Source organism: Cryptomeria japonica, chromosome 6, assembly GCF_030272615.1.
Source record: "Cryptomeria japonica chromosome 6, Sugi_1.0, whole genome shotgun sequence".
NCBI lineage: Eukaryota > Viridiplantae > Streptophyta > Pinopsida > Cupressales > Cupressaceae > Cryptomeria > Cryptomeria japonica.
The window spans coordinates 535,838,517-535,855,445 of record NC_081410.1 but is presented as its reverse complement, the minus strand read 5'-3'; positions in this window follow the sequence as shown (position 1 = coordinate 535,855,445).

Genomic DNA, 16,929 nt, shown 5'->3' with positions numbered 1-16,929 from the left:
GTAATTTTTAGAGCTCAAAGGCCTTATTGTTTAAGGAACACCATATTTGTCACCTACTTCAATACATATTTCCATCTTGTACACATTTATGTTAATGTAAGACACATTCATTAAATTGAACACATAAGCTATTAGCTTGGGGAACATAGCATTTATATCCTATGTATAGTAGCCACATTTTATCAATTTTTTGAAAGATAGTTAGCTTGAGGAATGTATCCTTTCTATCCATATGTGTAATAGTCCCTATTGTCCATTTTTGTATAATTATTTTGACATACACATATGCTAGTTAGATTAGGGTCTATAATTTTTTCATCCCTTTGCATAACAATTCATTTACATTTTTATTTTACAAGGTTGTTTCAACTCAATTACCCCTTTTGTATCCCTCTATGGTTGTTTTGATTGTGATAGGGGTTATTTTAGTTGTTAGGATTTCTTTTATCATTACAGAAACTAGGGATTTGATTCATCTTTTCAATTTAGCTAACATGTGGTCTTAAACCTCTCGATGATTGAGGGGTTTTTATTTAGCCCTGATTGGTCTTCATGTAGGTCATTTGCATCTAATCATATTTTGTAGGTTACTAAGTAATAATTATAATTTGTAGGTCCCTCAATATTGTGGTTTTTCTACATTTTAACCTCTCTGTACTCTTCCAAAATAAACCAATTATGCGTGTGTTCATCTTTTATCATTTCCATTATGGTTCTTAGTGCGTCCACTTCACAAAAACATGTTTTTATTGATAATGTTTGTCTTTTTTCCTCACTATTTTTTTTCTTTTGATATACATCTCACTAGAACATAATATCCTTATAGTTGTACCCTTATAACATTTATATATTATTCTAATATGAGGTTATTAAACCTTCTTATATTATTTATAAATCATATTCTATTAAATAATTAATCATGTAATAAATTATTAGTTATTTATAAATGCAATGTTTAAATGGTGGATCTTCTACTATCTATATCACCTGCCCAATTTGAATTCACATAACCATGAATGTCAAGGGAAATCACATCTCCAACCAAATTACCATGATAACACAGAGAATACTCTGAGGTACCCTTCAAATATCTGAAGACTCTTTTGACTGCAACCCAATGAACTCTACCAAGATTAGACATATATTTGGAAAGAACTCTTGTTGCTTGGGCAATTTCTGGTCTAATATAAACCATAACATACATCAAACTTTCAACTGCACTTTGGTAAGACACTCTTCTCATGTCATCCATCTCTGATGGAGATGTAGGACAATCTGAAATCGATAATTTTGTTCCAACTATAAAGGGAACACACAATGGACTACAATCCTACATGTTGAACCTTTGTAAAACTAAGTTCACATACTTACTTTGGCCTAGCCATAGCTTTCTATTCACTCTATCTCTCCTAATTTCCATCCCAAGAATGTGTTTTGTTGCACCAAAGTATTTCATTTTAAATTTAGCAACAAGCTTAGACTTTAAGTCTAAAATCATGCCTTTCCCTTTACCAATGAATAACATATCATCAACATATAATGCAATGTACAAGAAATAATCACCATCAGATTTATAGTAAACACAGTGATCTGATTTAGAACGTTCAAATCCCAAACTCAACACATATGTATCAAGATTCTTATACCACATCCTAGGACTCTATTTGAGGCCATACAAGGATTTCTTCAATTTATAGACCAAATTACTTTTACCTTTTACCACATAGTGCTCTAGCCATGTCATATAAATATCCTCCTCCAGATCACTGTGAAGGAAAGCAATTTTCACATCCATTTTCTCAACCTCTAAATCGTAAGTAGTAGCAATAGAAAGCAAAAATCTAATGGATGTTTTTTTTGCAACAAGAGAAAAATATCACCATAATCAACATGCTCAACTTGAGAGTAGCCTTTTGCAACCAACGTTGCTTTATACTTCTCAATGCCTTCATCTGAACCAATCTTTTTCTTGAACACCCATTTACAACCAACAGGCTTCCATCCTTCAAGCAATGGTACAAGATCCCATGTATCATTCTTTTTCAAAGCTATCATTGTTGGCATATGGACACTCCAATGAGACATTGTATGTGATTGAAGGTTTTGTCATTGATGGCAACCTTGCAATCCTATGGCACCGGCAAAGCATTACACAAGCAAGATAGTGTACCGGCATCAGTAGATCACTCAGGACACCGGCACCGGCACAAAAGAAAAGATGTATACCGGCACAGAGGCCAACAGGATTTTTGTTATGTAATATTTTCTTTATTATTGTAAGCCGACTCGGCAAATTGTAAAATGACTCTTGTATATAAAGGAGATCATTGTAGACATTTGTAGAAGTGATAGTAGGAGCATAAAGAAAATTATTAGGCAGACCTAATGTGCAAATTATAGGTCAAGGGTATATGTAAAAAATAGAGAAGGAACCGGTACTAAATCTGGCATTGAAGATGCTATTGTAAAGCAGTACAAGTCATTGGATTAGAATAATCCTTATTGTAAGTCAGTGTGACTTCCCATTGAGCAGTGAGCTCTAGGCAGTTGGCCTTCCTGCATGTGCAAGCCTCTATTGTAAGTAATATTCTCTTATTGGCCAATGAGTGAATATTGTGGGTCACAAATCCCACTGAGGTTTTTCCCACACCGGGTTTCCTCGTTAAACATCTTGTGTTATGGTGTACTTTTTATGTGGATATTCTTGATTCTATTTATTGCATTATTTCTTGCATACCGGTACAGTGTTATATTATGTTCTGCATGTTTTAACTTAAGAAATACTTATTACTGGTTAGATACTGATTCACCCCCCCCCCGCTCTCAGTATCTGTGGGACCCCTAACAATTGGTATCAAAGCTTGGTCCTCTATTTTCAGAAGCCTAACAGCTTGAGGAAGATCTTGACACCGGTAAAGATGGAAAATCTAATGAAGCAACTTGAAGGAGCTCTTATAGACTATGATGCAGAGAAATTGAAAAATATCAAATTAGAAGATGATTTAAGGGTAGTTCAAGATATCATTCAGGCACTCAAGAAAATTTTACTGTTGCAAGAAATAAGAGAAGAGAACTTTGTGAAAAACTGCAAAATGAGAATGATGAAAAGGAATCACTTAATGATATGATAAGCAAGTTGAAACAAGAGATCATGACAACAAAAAATGAAATGCATATGACTATGACTATGAGATTTTGCAAAGAGATTGAGGATAGGAAGAAGAATGAAGAAGAATTGACCAAAAGACTAAGTGATGTAGCAAATGTGAACACAAGACTTAGCTATCAAAATGACATGTTGAAGACAGATCTGATGCATACTCAAAATGACTCAAATGAACTAATGAGACAAAAAGAAATCTTGGAAAGAGAACTGGAAACTGCAAATCAAAACAAAGAAAAATTCAAGAAAAGCTTAGAGGAACTTGGTACCTTGTTGAAGAATCAAAAACCTAAAGGTGACACTTCTGGAATTGGCTTTGAAGTTGGTGAAAGCTCCGGTACTGCAAATACTCAGGATCACAGCAAACCGGTAAGATAACCTAATGCTTATAAATTTAATGGAAAATGCTTTAACTATAATAAGTATGGTCATAGAGCAAATGAATGTAGATCTAGGAATTATCAAAATATCAACACACCCACCGGTCAATGTTCAAAATGCAACAAAGTTGGTCACAACTCTAAAAACTACAGAATGAATGTGAGATGTTATGTTTGTGGAAGATTTGGACATTTATCAAATCAATGCAGAACACAAACCGGCATAGGTTATGGGAAAGCTATTCAGAAGAATAATGTAACTTGTTATGCATGTAACAAGATTGGGCATATTCCTAAATTTTGTAGAAGTAAAGGGACACCGGTAGACAACAAAAGTGTTAGCTTGAAAGGTAAAGAAAAAGTTGAAGAGGTTAAGCAAGAATTCTCAAAACAATGGATTAGAAAATCTGATCTAAATATTGGGAATACTTCTCCACCGGTAGAACCAACCAATGCTTCACCGGTAGGACAAAGTGATGCTTCATCGGTAGGATAGACCAGTGCTCCACCGGCAGGAAGTTCTTCATCTAATTGAAGAAAATATCCTTGAGGGTTTGGCAATCAAATGACACGTGCTAATTATTCCCTCGGTTAGAGATAAGAAGTTGAAAATTATTTATTACTGGCAGAAAATGTTAAGTGAATACTTACAATAAATGTGGTAGATGGCAAAAAGACATTATAAAATAAGGTTTTGGCTCCATTTCACTTCACTGTGATTTCAAATTTTCAGAGAGCGCGAAGACTCTGAGCTAAGGCATTTCGAGCAAGAAGCAAGAACACTCCAAGCAATCATCCATCCAAGGCAGTAAAAGGTATTTAATCATGGCATCCACCTCTGCAATTGAATACATAGAAAACCCTACTGTTGTTGAGGTAATAAAAAGACCTAGGCTCGTATTTCAGTTAGTTCCCAAGATAGCAAAGAAGGATGATACCTTAGGTGCATTTTCTCAAATTCCTAAGGGAGTTGTATATGCTGAAGACCCTAGAATGTACATCCACTGCAACATTGAAGACTTAGGAGATGAGGAAATCAAAACCATGTATAAAACCGTGATATGTGATGATACCGACAATGTTAAAGATGAACACAAGATTATTGAAACCCTAGGATTCACAAAAATCCTTAGCATTCCTGAATTTCCTAAGGATGTGATTAGGATAGTTTTAAGCAAAGTACATGGAGGAATTTTCTGGTTAGATGCAATCCATAAGATCACCAAGGAAGCTATAAAAGTTGTCACAAGGTTACCGACCACCGGTAAGAGACCAGATAAAACCAAGAAGGTTCCCAATGACCTAGTTACAAAACTAACTGGTGCAACATTCGATAAGAGATCTCTAAGGGTTAATGATGTAAAAGATATCAATGTGAGATTCATCAGTATGATATTAGGTTATAAAGCCACTCATGCTAATAGACTTAATTCAGTTTCAAGTTTCTGCATTAAGAGTGCTTATGATATGGTAATAGACAATGCAAAAATTGACATATGTGAATGGTTAAAGGATGAACTAATTGACAACCTTGGAAAAATCAAAAGGGACAAGAAAGGAACTTTCAGATTTGGAAATCTGTTAGTATGCCTAATGCTACACATAACAAAATAGGTTCCCGGTATAGGTTATAAAGAAATTGGATATGACATACTGGTAGGAAAGCAATTGACTAAACTGTTCAATAACATGGGTGAGAACAAGGAGAACAATATTAATGACTTCTTTCAATCATTAAAGACCAAAATGAAGAAAAGAATAAGGTTATCCCAGAAAATAGTAGACAAATACAAAGATGATATATGCTTTGTTATTAAGAAAGATGAAATCTAGATGCAAGCGGTCATTCCAAGAACAATTTGGGTAACTGAGATGGGCTATGAGACAGATGATCACATAGTTGAAACTTATGCAAAAGCACTTCTGGAAGCCCCCAATGAACCTAAGGAAGAAGTATTTGGTAGTGTTGAGACTGTAGAAAGCCAAATACAATCAAAGAAAATAGTAAAGAAGGTTGAGGCATTTGTGAGGAAAGGATCCAGGCAAGCAAAAGCCATTAAGGAAGATGTATTAAAGAAAACCGACATAACAGAGGATGAGTTGGCAACTCCACAACCTGAAACTCACCTATCACCGGTAGGTACTTCTTCAGAAGGTGACATGCCAGCAACTTTTAAAAGAGTTGTTAGAAAAAGAGATCCCTCACCGGCAACCACTCCTTCACCTAGAAGAACAAGGCAAAAGCAACAAGCAGTGAGATCTCTGGTTAGAAAGGCCACACCCAAGAAGAAGTTGACACCAAAGAAAAAGAAAAGGACAAACAGTGACTTGGCACCTCTTGATATATTGTTAAATGAAATCACAGAGGAAGGAAAACTGAAAAAACATAGAGAAAATTTATGACACTCTATCTGATGATGAGAAAGAACAAGTTGAGAGCAGTGTTATACTGCATATGGACATGTACAAGAAATTTTTGATGGAAGTAGCAAATGAAATTCCTAATGATTTATTCAAAAGACTTGAGGCCAGAAGGCAAGTAGTGATAGAATTAGATAAGAAAATAAAAATAGAGAAACTACTTGTTGTATATCCGGTAAACTCTCCAAAGGAAATTGATGATTTGATTGCTCAAGCAAACCGGTCAGTATTCTCTACTACACACCGGCATATTTCACTGATGGCAGGAAGAGTTACTGAAGTAATAGAGGAAATAGAAGATGGATGGGATATATTCCTGGTTGACAAAGAAAAACAAGAAGAATACAGGAACCCTAAACCTATAAAGGTATATCAGAAGGATAGAGACAAGGGGAAAGGCAAAGTTGGTGGACCACCAAGCATCAAAGTTAAAGACAACCTACCCCCACCGGTGAAAACAACAACTACTGAAGATCAACCGGCAGCAGAAAGTATGGATGTAGAGGATAAAAATCCTAATTCTGAAGTTCTATATACTGTAAATGTTGATACCCAAAAGATCAACATAATAGTAGATAAAGATACAACTGACAAGTCAAATATGGCTAATGAGCCTCTAATAGCAAGGGAAATAGAGAAACCGATAGAAGATACAGAGAAAAAGGTAGAGACTAAGGCACAGACAAAGACAACACAACATTCAAAGAAACCATCAGAGCTAAAGGCTCCGAAATAGGTACATAAGGGAACAGTGCCACCGGTAACCAGTGAAGTAGGAAAACCAGTGCTCAAAGAAATGCAGACACAAACTGACCTACCAGAGGTCAATACAAGCATGGTTACTACCACCGGTACTCATATTGTTGGATCATCATCAACATTCAAGTCAACAAATGTGACTGAGGTATTACTTGATTCTATCAAGAAAATAACTGACTGCAGTTCACAGACTTATAAGGCAATTGATGATTCTATACCAATTTAATAAAGATTCTTTAGGACAACTGGATATATTGTGTAAATATATTTCTAAAAATATTGAGAAAATAAAGGAAGAATTAGTGAAGGATAAGGTAGAAAAAGAAAAACAGAAATTCTTTGATGAGGAAATAAAGAAGTGTAACGGATATTTTGACACACTTCTATCGAAACTATGTAGTTTGTTGAAAGAATACAAAAAACCGTATAAAGATACATGTAAAACAAACTTTTTGATTGTACATATTGACAAGAAAATAAGCAAGACACAAGATGAGATAAATAAACTTGCAGACAACTTTGTCAACTCACTTGATTCATTATCAGTTTTTGAAGAGAAGATAGCAAATTTTGAGGAAGAATTACTCAAAGTGGAAAGAGAAAAAGAAAGAATAATAAATAAGGCAAAACATGTGAGATCTAAATTGAGTCCAAGATTGGACTATTTAGCATCTCTGCGGAAGGAAATTTCAGAGGCACTAATACAGGGCAGCAAAACACCGGAAGAGCATTTGCAGCATCTCACCGATACAGTAAAGAGGACTGAGATAGCAATAAAAGATAATAAGAAGTTTATGGATAGTATAAACTTAATCTTGGGAGACCTTTTTTAGATAATAACTACCCAGCTACAAGGTTGAGGATATGGATAGATGGACCTACAAACTCTACTGACATCTTGACAATCTTTGTCATTGATGCCAAAGGGGGAGTAGTGGGATGAGAAATTTCAAAACACAGGAATCATATGCTTAGGGGGAGCTCTCACATTTTTGGTAACATTTTTTTGGACTACACATTTTGGATACTTTTTGAAATTTCTCATGAGTGTTGCCATCAATGCCAAAGGGGGAGATTGTTAGCATATGGACACTCCAATGAGACATTGTATGTGATTGAAGGTTTTGTCATTGATGGCAACCTTGCAATCCTATGGCACCAGCAAGACATTATACTGACAAAGCATTACATAGGCAAGATAGTGCACCGGCATCAATAGATCACTCAGGACACCGGCACCGACACAGAAGAAAAGATGTATACCGACACAGAGGCCGACAGGATTTTTGTTATCTAATATTTTGTTTATTATTGTAAGCCGACTTGGCAAATTGCAAAATGACTCTTGTATATAAAGGAGATCATTGTAGACATTTGTAGAAGTGATAGTAGGAGCATAAAGAAAATTATTAGGCAGACCTAATGTGCGAATTATAGGTCAAGGGTATATGTAAAGAACAAAGCAAGAACCGGTACTGAATCTGGCATTGAAGATGCTATTGTAAAGCAGTACAAGTCATTGGATTAGAATAATCCTTATTGTAAGTCAGTGTGACTTCCCATTGAATAGTGAGCTCTAGGCAGTTGGCCTTCCTGCATGTGCAGGCCCCTATTGTAAGTAATATTCTCTTATTGGCCAGTGAGTGAATATTGTGGGTCACAAATCCCACCGAGGTTTTTCCCACACCGGGTTTCCTCATTAAACATCTTGTGTTATGGTATACTTTTCATGTGGATATTCTTGATTCTGTTTATTGCATTATTTCTTGCATACCGGTACACTGTTATATTATGTTCTACATGTTTTAACTTAAGAAATACTTATTACCGGTTAGATATTGATTCACCCCCCCCTCTCAGTATCTGTGGGACCCCTAACAGTCATTTCTTCTTCCAAGATTCTGCATCATTCATACCTAATGCATCTTCTAAAGATTTAGGTTCTATAGTGTCTCTCCCTAAGCCATCTAACTCTTTTGAATAACAATAGATCTCTTTGATATAGCATAGTCTACTTAACAATGATTTGATGGTATTTTATTATGTACTAACCCTATCTATGATGATGATGATGATGTTAATGCTTGTTGATTGCGAGTGTCTTCTATTGTGTTCGTGATAAGGGACGATGTCATATCACTCATTCGTGAGCATGATATGATGTTGTGATTTCCTTTCACTTGTTTATTTATTTCATGATATATTATTGTATATGTTGTTGTATATGTGTTGGTGGTGACAGGTTTGCAGGTACCAGACATCGACTCCACCTGGCTTCACAGGTTTGAGCATGTCTTATCCCAATGGCAAGTTGATTGGAGTTGACATGAAATTCCACCCTATACTCTAGGTTTAAGTTGATCACCCTTGTCAATTTAGTGTCTTGGTATGAGATGTTGTTTAGCGTCAAGTGGTTTGTTGGGTTATTCTTGTTGTATAGTATATGATTATTAATTGGTTTACTTATTAATTAATTAATTGATTGATTAAATTGATTTATATAGTTTAATAATGTTAAATTAAATTAATAAATTAATATAGTTTATAATAATAAATTAAATAAATAGTTGGTATAAATATTTAAATAATAATGTGTGATTATTATTATTATTATTATTATTATTATTTTGACAAAAGTGGACGGACCCAATAATATATTTATATTTATATTATTAAGCTAGTTCAAAAACTTAATAGAGAAAGAACTAGCAAGAAAACCCTATATCCTTACTTGATTGCAATATCATATCAAAATTGAAATCCTAACCTGACAGCATAGCTAGACTAAAAGGGAGAGGAAAAAAGACAAAATCCCCTCAATGCCATCATTTTGCATCTTTATACCTTTAAAAATAATACTAGATACCACCTAAAAATATATACTACCCTTAATCTAAATGGAAACCTTAAAGGCCCCAATTACAATTTACAAGCCAGTATTTTCCTTCCCTGATAACTTAAATACAATTAAAAACAAAACATCTCATGTACAAGGAGAGGAAAGCAGAGATGGTAATTTTCTTCTCTATGACGATGAAGGCAGTAGCTGTCCAAATGCATAAATCCCTGAATGTTAATGATATATATTGAAGCCGACCCATCTTGTTAATTGAAGCCCTGCATAACACAATTAAATGTTGAAGTCGACCCCAATGTTGAAGCCGACCCCAATTTCTCATTGAAATCCTGCAAATTTGTTTTAGTCGATCTCCATAAGTTGTAGATCATTAAAATCATCACTCAGATACCTAGATCCTCCATACTCGGAAGTGTTCTCTGCAAACACATATTGTGGCATATGGTTTGGAAGGGGATCTCATCCTTCACTAGAGCCCTCATTCTACACTTGATCTTCCCATGGGTTCGCACTTCATAGCCAATACAGGAGAATTGTCATGCCCTAATATATGCAGGATAGCTAAGACAACACTTTGAGCCTGTATGTGGGAAAAGTGGGTTGATAAAACTCAATATGTGAAAATATTCCAAAAGACTTGTCCACACACACACACAGGACTTCTTGGTGCAAGCTATGGAGTAATGAAGTATCACTCAGCTTCCCAAGGTGGGTCCCATGGTTCTGTATCTCACAATGTCCCTCAAATCAATGTTTTTGCTCTCAGATCACTGAGCAAAATGGTTTAGGGATGGCAAATGCAAGAACGAGGGATGCTTTGATGATTTTTAGTATGAGATACATCCTAAGCTATGCATGATTCTAGAAATGCAATAAACTAAATGATAAGATGACAAGATTAGTAAACAAACTATCCTAGCATACTATATTAGTTCATGATTTAAGCTAAATGATAAAGAAAGTATTCTAAACATGCATATTTAGACTAATTCCTGATTTCAAAGAGGCTAAAATGATAAGCATAAAAATGATATATGAAAGCTTGAATGTATTTGAGCATAAGTGTGATACTACAAATTTGAAGGATGATTCAAATGGAGGAATGAGAGCTCTATTTATAGCAAAAACAGGGCAATGGATGGTCAGGATTGAAAGATTCAATCAAGGGTTGAGTTTGAAAGTTGGGGATCCATGTTTGCAATTTGCACCAATGAAATGGTGACAAGTGTCAACATAGGGTTGGGTTGAGAGAAGGGGTTGGAGACATTAAATGCTTGAGGAGACCTCATGGTTATCTAGAAGGTAAGGGTCAAGTCTAAATTAGGCTTACCCATTGGATTAAGAGTTAATCCAAGGATAAACCTTTGTGCAAATGATTAAGAGATAATCATGGTCAAAGCATTAAAGTCCTGATGAGACCTTTGGGTTGGGTGAAGGTTGAGTTAAAACAAATGATTTAACCATGTAAGAGGGTTTGAGTTAACCATTAATGGTTATTAAAGACTTTGGGGGATTTAGTGGTTGAAGGTTTGAAGCCTTTAATGGCTATCAAAGACTTTGAGGAATTAAGTGGTTGAAGGTTGGAAGCCCTTAATGGTTATCAAAGACTTTGAAGAATTAAGTGGTTGAAGGTTGGAAGCCCTTAATGGTTATCAAAAGACTTTGAGGTTTGAGAAGTGACTTCCCTTTGCTTAGGGATGTGACAAAGTTTAGAATGATGGGTTAGGCTAATTAGAAGCGATTAGAAGATTCTAGAAGGGATTAGAAAGGGGTTTAGGATTTTGCAAGTGGATGGAGGGATAATAGGATTTAATTGAAATAAAGTAATTTAATTCAATTTGGTTGCGATTTGGAGAAATTAAATAAATTAGATTTATTCAATTTTAGGATAACTATTTAATTAAAAGTGGATAGGGGGGATTTAATTGAATAAAATGATTTATTCATTAAATGGGTATAGTGAATTTTATTTAAATAAATTGAGTAATTTACTTAGTAAAATAGAAGAATGTGGATAATTTAATTAAATTGGATTTAATCAAATAGAGAAATGAACATAAAATATTCATTTAGGAATATGGTCATTTTTATACGTCTACATTTTGCCCCTCTTTGAAGTGACGTGTGTGCACATGTTATTTCAAAGAAAATGATGTGTTTTTGTGATTTATGATCAAATGCAATTTTTGTGTCGCTCTTTTAATTTGCCATTCGTGCCCCGGATTTGATTTGATGTGTGATGCCCCAGATTCGATATTTGATGGTGATGCCCCCTCGAGAGATGAATCAATATTTTTGAAATTTTTTGATTTGATTTGATGAGTTGCGTATGATGTTTATGATTTCATGCATGTGAAATGTGGTGAAATTGATTCATCTCCCAATAAGTTACAAATGTTATGGTATAGGGGAGATCGCGACCATATTACAGATCCATTCGGCTAACCCTAATTTCATTTTCCTCCTATAAAAGGGGAAAAGGGCTTGAATTAGATTCATTTGTGCTTTGTTGACTTTGGAGAAAGAGAATTTGGTCTATAGAGAAAATGTCAATTCCTTATCGTAGACACCGTTTCGAGCACATTCGGAGGTACCGGAGACCTACAGCATATGGACCACCAGTAAGTCAACATTTTTGACCCTTTTTTGACTTTTCATTTGGTCATTTTTAGTCATTTTTTGATTTTCAAAGTTTGAGTTTAACGGTTTAGCGCATCTAGGGCATAGATTAGCACATACAAAGTTTAAAGTAGCACATCTAGTCGAATATTAGGGGTCGCGTCCGAAATAGATAGGATAGTGCATAAAACAAATAGGTTAGTGCATACATGTAGAATAGCGCATGGCAACCGTTGGGTAGCGCGTTAGGTCAACAGGTTAGCGCGTAGGGTAGACCTAGCGCATAGGGTAGCAGGGGTTCGCATAGGTAAGGGGGTTTAGCGCGTAGGGATAACCTAGCGCATAGGGTCAAACGGGTAGCGCCTGGGAGGGATAGATTAGCGCGTAGAGTCATTCTAGCACATAGGGTAGGTTAGGTGGTGCATGGGGGGAAAGAGTTAGTGCGTAGAGTCAGTCTAGCACATAGGGGAGTTTTAGCGCAGCGGGAGTCTATTTTAGCGCATCTGGAAAAAATTTGCGAGATGAGCCGATTTGTAAATTTGTCGTGTCTGTCTGTCATGATTTTATGGATTTGTCCAATATGAGCATCGGTATAACTTGTTTTGATTTGCAATTTTTTCAAGTTATGTATAGATATCAATGTGGTGTTTTGATCAAAATATGATTTGTTTGCTGACCGTGTGTCAAATTCAATGTGTGAAGCCTGATTTGTGTTACAAGCTGATATGGGTTGGAAACTTGAGTTGTGTTACAAGCTGATATGGGTGGGAACTTGAGTTGTTTTACAAGTTTATGTGATTGTGGAGACTTGAGTTGTGTTACAAGTTTTGATATGGTTTTTGAGAACTTGAGTTGTTTTACAAGTTGATATGAAATGATAGGATTTTGAACTTTGATATAGATGAGCAAATTGTTTCATGTTGTTGATGTGAGTTTGATTTTGATATCTTTGTTTTGATGTGGAAACTGATATTGGATTCGTTTTGCTTGTTGACAAGAGCGATTGGGTGTGGTGCAGTCGCGGGAGAGATTTCCTAGACCATGGACATTGATACCGTAGTTGTCGCAGGCCAATCTCGATATTATCGAGAGATGTGGGTTGACTTCCCTCTTAGATATGCCTCGGTTCACTGTGAACCGAGGGCTATTGACAGCACTTGCAGAGAGGTGGCATAGTGATATGAACACCTTCCATTTTGCCATTGGAGAGATGACAGTCACACCAGAGGACTGATACAGGATCCTGTGCATCCTTGTAGTAGGGGCACTACTACCATATGAGCAGTCAGAGGAGGGTGGGACAAAGGCACTGCACCGCATTTTCCAGGATGATACAGTCTGTGGCTATGAGATCCCATGGCAGGAGTTTCTAGACCTAGATTACGCACCACTGCCATCCGTACTACCAGGGTTCATTGGTGGATTCCTTTGTCCTGATCGCAGGTCAAAGGGATTCTTAGTGGGATGGGGGCTGGTGTTGGAGGAGATGGTTACATAGGGGTGGAGGTTTTCATGGGGGACAGCTATGCTAGCCCATCTATACAGGGGTCTGCATGAGGTGGTATACCTCGGTTACGGCAGTTTGTCAGCTGACGTGACATTATTACAGGTATGGTGCTGGGAGCACATTCCAATGGTGAGGCCACTAGCAGACAGGGACAGGCCCGTAGGTGCGGCATATGCCTATGGATACAGGGGTCTAGTTGTCCAGCGTAAGCTGGGCAAACTAGAGCATTGGAGGAGGGTGCTGGATGACATAGATACGGTCACCTGGCGACCGTATACAGGATGTGAGGTGTGGGCTGAGGATGGGCTGGTGATGCCCTTTGTATTTATGACCAGGTACCTGATCAGGAGGACCCCGTTCGTGATTGAGAGGTTTGTGGTGACCCGAGTTTTGAGGCAGTTTGGGCGCCAGCAGGGTATTCCATAGGGAGTGTGCCTATATGCACGGCGGCGGCAGGATGTGGCGGATTGGGGGTCGACCATTGATAGTGCAGTGGCGGTGGAGGAGTTTGTGGGGTTGGCAGGGCAGATATGGGATTATGCCCCAGAGATTCAGGATGTGGGCATGACGGATGATTTTGCCCGATTGTTTGTTGCACGGGCAGTGGCCAGGATATTTGATCCTAATGAGATGAGGCCAGCTTTTGATTCGGATGAGGAGGAGGAAGATGACGGAGATGATGGGGATGATGGAGGAGGCAGACAAGGGAGAGGAGCCAGAGGGAGGCGGGGGGATAGAGGGAGGAGAGGAGATAGAGGTGTGGAGAGAGCGGTGCGATAGGGGAGGATAGATAGGGGGAGAGGTGGATTGGCTATCGGAGCCGGTGGAGAGGGGAGAGTGGGGGAGGTGTTAGCTACAGTGGGTGGTACGGAGGAGGCTAGGCGACTAGCGTAGAGGAGGAGGACGGATGTACTCCCACCTCCAGCACCGAGGACAGGCCGAGTGGGAGGGGTTCCTCTAGCACAGGTACCGCTACAGGTTCAGGTCCCAGGTCATATGGAGGATGCACATATCCAGACTCTATAGGTGATTGTTCAGCAGCTGCAGGCACAAATTTTGACCTATCAGCGATAGATTTCTCAGTTGACCACTGAGCGAGATACTGAGATAGAGCGGAGGGGACGAGTGGAGGAAGTGGTGTCGAGTATGCAGAGAGCAGCGGTGGGTGGTCCTATGAGAGACACCCTGAGAGAGCTAGCGTTGAGAGCTCAAGAGGTGGAGTATTATAGGTGGCACTATGAGGCTGCAGTACCCAGGGATCGCCGAGTACAGAGTTTTGCACAGTCGAGATCTAGTCGATCTCGAGATATTGGGTCGCGATCTGAGAGCTGAGGTGTTACGGGGCCACCGAGATAGGACGCTCCTGGGGATCCATGGGCGGGTGCATCTGGAGCGAGACCATCTCCGTCAGGGGATAGTCATACTTGAGAGACATGGTCTCCGTTGTATTTTGAGCATTGTATTCTTTGTACTGGACACAGTGTTTTGACACATTTTGTACATTTTGAGCATTTTTGAGAGATATATATACACGGCCCCATTTTCCTTGATCATGTGGTGTGTTTATATGGATGTATGTTATGTGGGTTATTTTGTTTATGTGATGCAATGCTTTAAATAGATGATATAATGTATGATGCAGGATGTATGCTTTTATGTGTTGTGAGATGTATTGAGATGTATCTTAAAAATGAGATGCATGATTTGATACGCTGCTAAATGTATCTTAATTACAAACATGTTAAATGATATGCAACTAATTGGAAAATGATATGCAAACATGTTAAATGATATGTAACTAATTGTAAAATGATATGCAACTAATTGTAAAATGATATGCAACTAATTGTTTTTGGAGCATCCTCATTTTGCATTTGCCATCCGATATAGCCATTTTTTTGCTTTCTTTGTAGATATCATCATTGAGCATTGATTTGTTTAGGATATGTTGAAAATTTATACCAGCATAATGGTATAATTGAACCATAATGACCTGAGAAAAATTTACATGATGTTTTGATTTTGCAAGATAGCACAAGCATCAAGGTATAATTGAACCAGGATGACCTGAGTGCATATTGCGTAAACAGACAAGATTAGATTATTTGTATGTGTGAAGTGGAATCAGGCCTTAGTGATATTCAATGTATCACATCCTGAGGCCAATATTCACATAGTACAAGTGATCGCCTCACAGATAGAAGACTAAGAAGATATTGGAAGTTCCTCATGATCTCTAGCTTTGAAGCTTTTGAGTGAGAAAAGGAAGAGAATCCAATAATTCAAAAATTTCAAAATGCAAAACTAGTTAAGATTTTATGCTATAGTGCAACATCCAGTACTTCAGAAAATCATCCATCCTTGGTAGTTTTGTGAATTGTTTTGTTTGGTTTTGCGATAAAGCACAATTTTGGTTGTTGGATGTCATGTTTTTGAGGTGTGCAAGTAGCCTTGATGTCGTGAGTGTTTACCATGTTTAGATGATTGGAATGCCCCTAGCTGAGTGTACCTCTTGATGTGAATATGTGCAGTGATTTCCAAGCCATGGTGGATTAGTGGTAAGAGGATATATATAGACAAACTAGGATAGTGACTACACTAAGTATGTCCTGAATGGATATGTGCTAAGTGTCAGGCGATGGCCGATAATGTTTGAACAGGTAAAATGGCATGGAGATAGATAGAGGAGCCATTCTTTCACAAGAGTGCCTGTTTACCAGGTTTTCATCATTTGTTTTTATTGTACTTTGTTTTTGCTTTTTCAGGATTTTTTGATTTTTTTGCTTATTTTGGGCGTTTTCCGTGCACTAGGCCACTTAAGTGTAGTACCTCTTTAGATGGATGTTGTTAGTTGGTTCGTCGAGCACATCTCCTTCTGAATTTGTGAGCTGATAGGCACCTGATCCATAGATGGATATGATAACATAGGGACCCAACTAGTCAGGTTCAAATTTCCCTTTCTTTTCTCGATCTTGCTGATTTCTTGGATTTTCTTTGAGGACTAGGTCACCAACTTTGAAGTTTCTGGGAATGACCTTGTGATTGTAGCTCCTTCACATGCATTGTTGATATGCTTTGAGATGAGTATAAGCATGTTGGCATCTTTCATCTAATAGTTCAAGTTCTTGCAGTCGGTTAACTCGATACTCTTCATCTGGGATTAAGCCTTTCAAAGAGACTCTGAGAGATGGGATTTCTACCTCCAAGGGTAAAATGGCTTCTG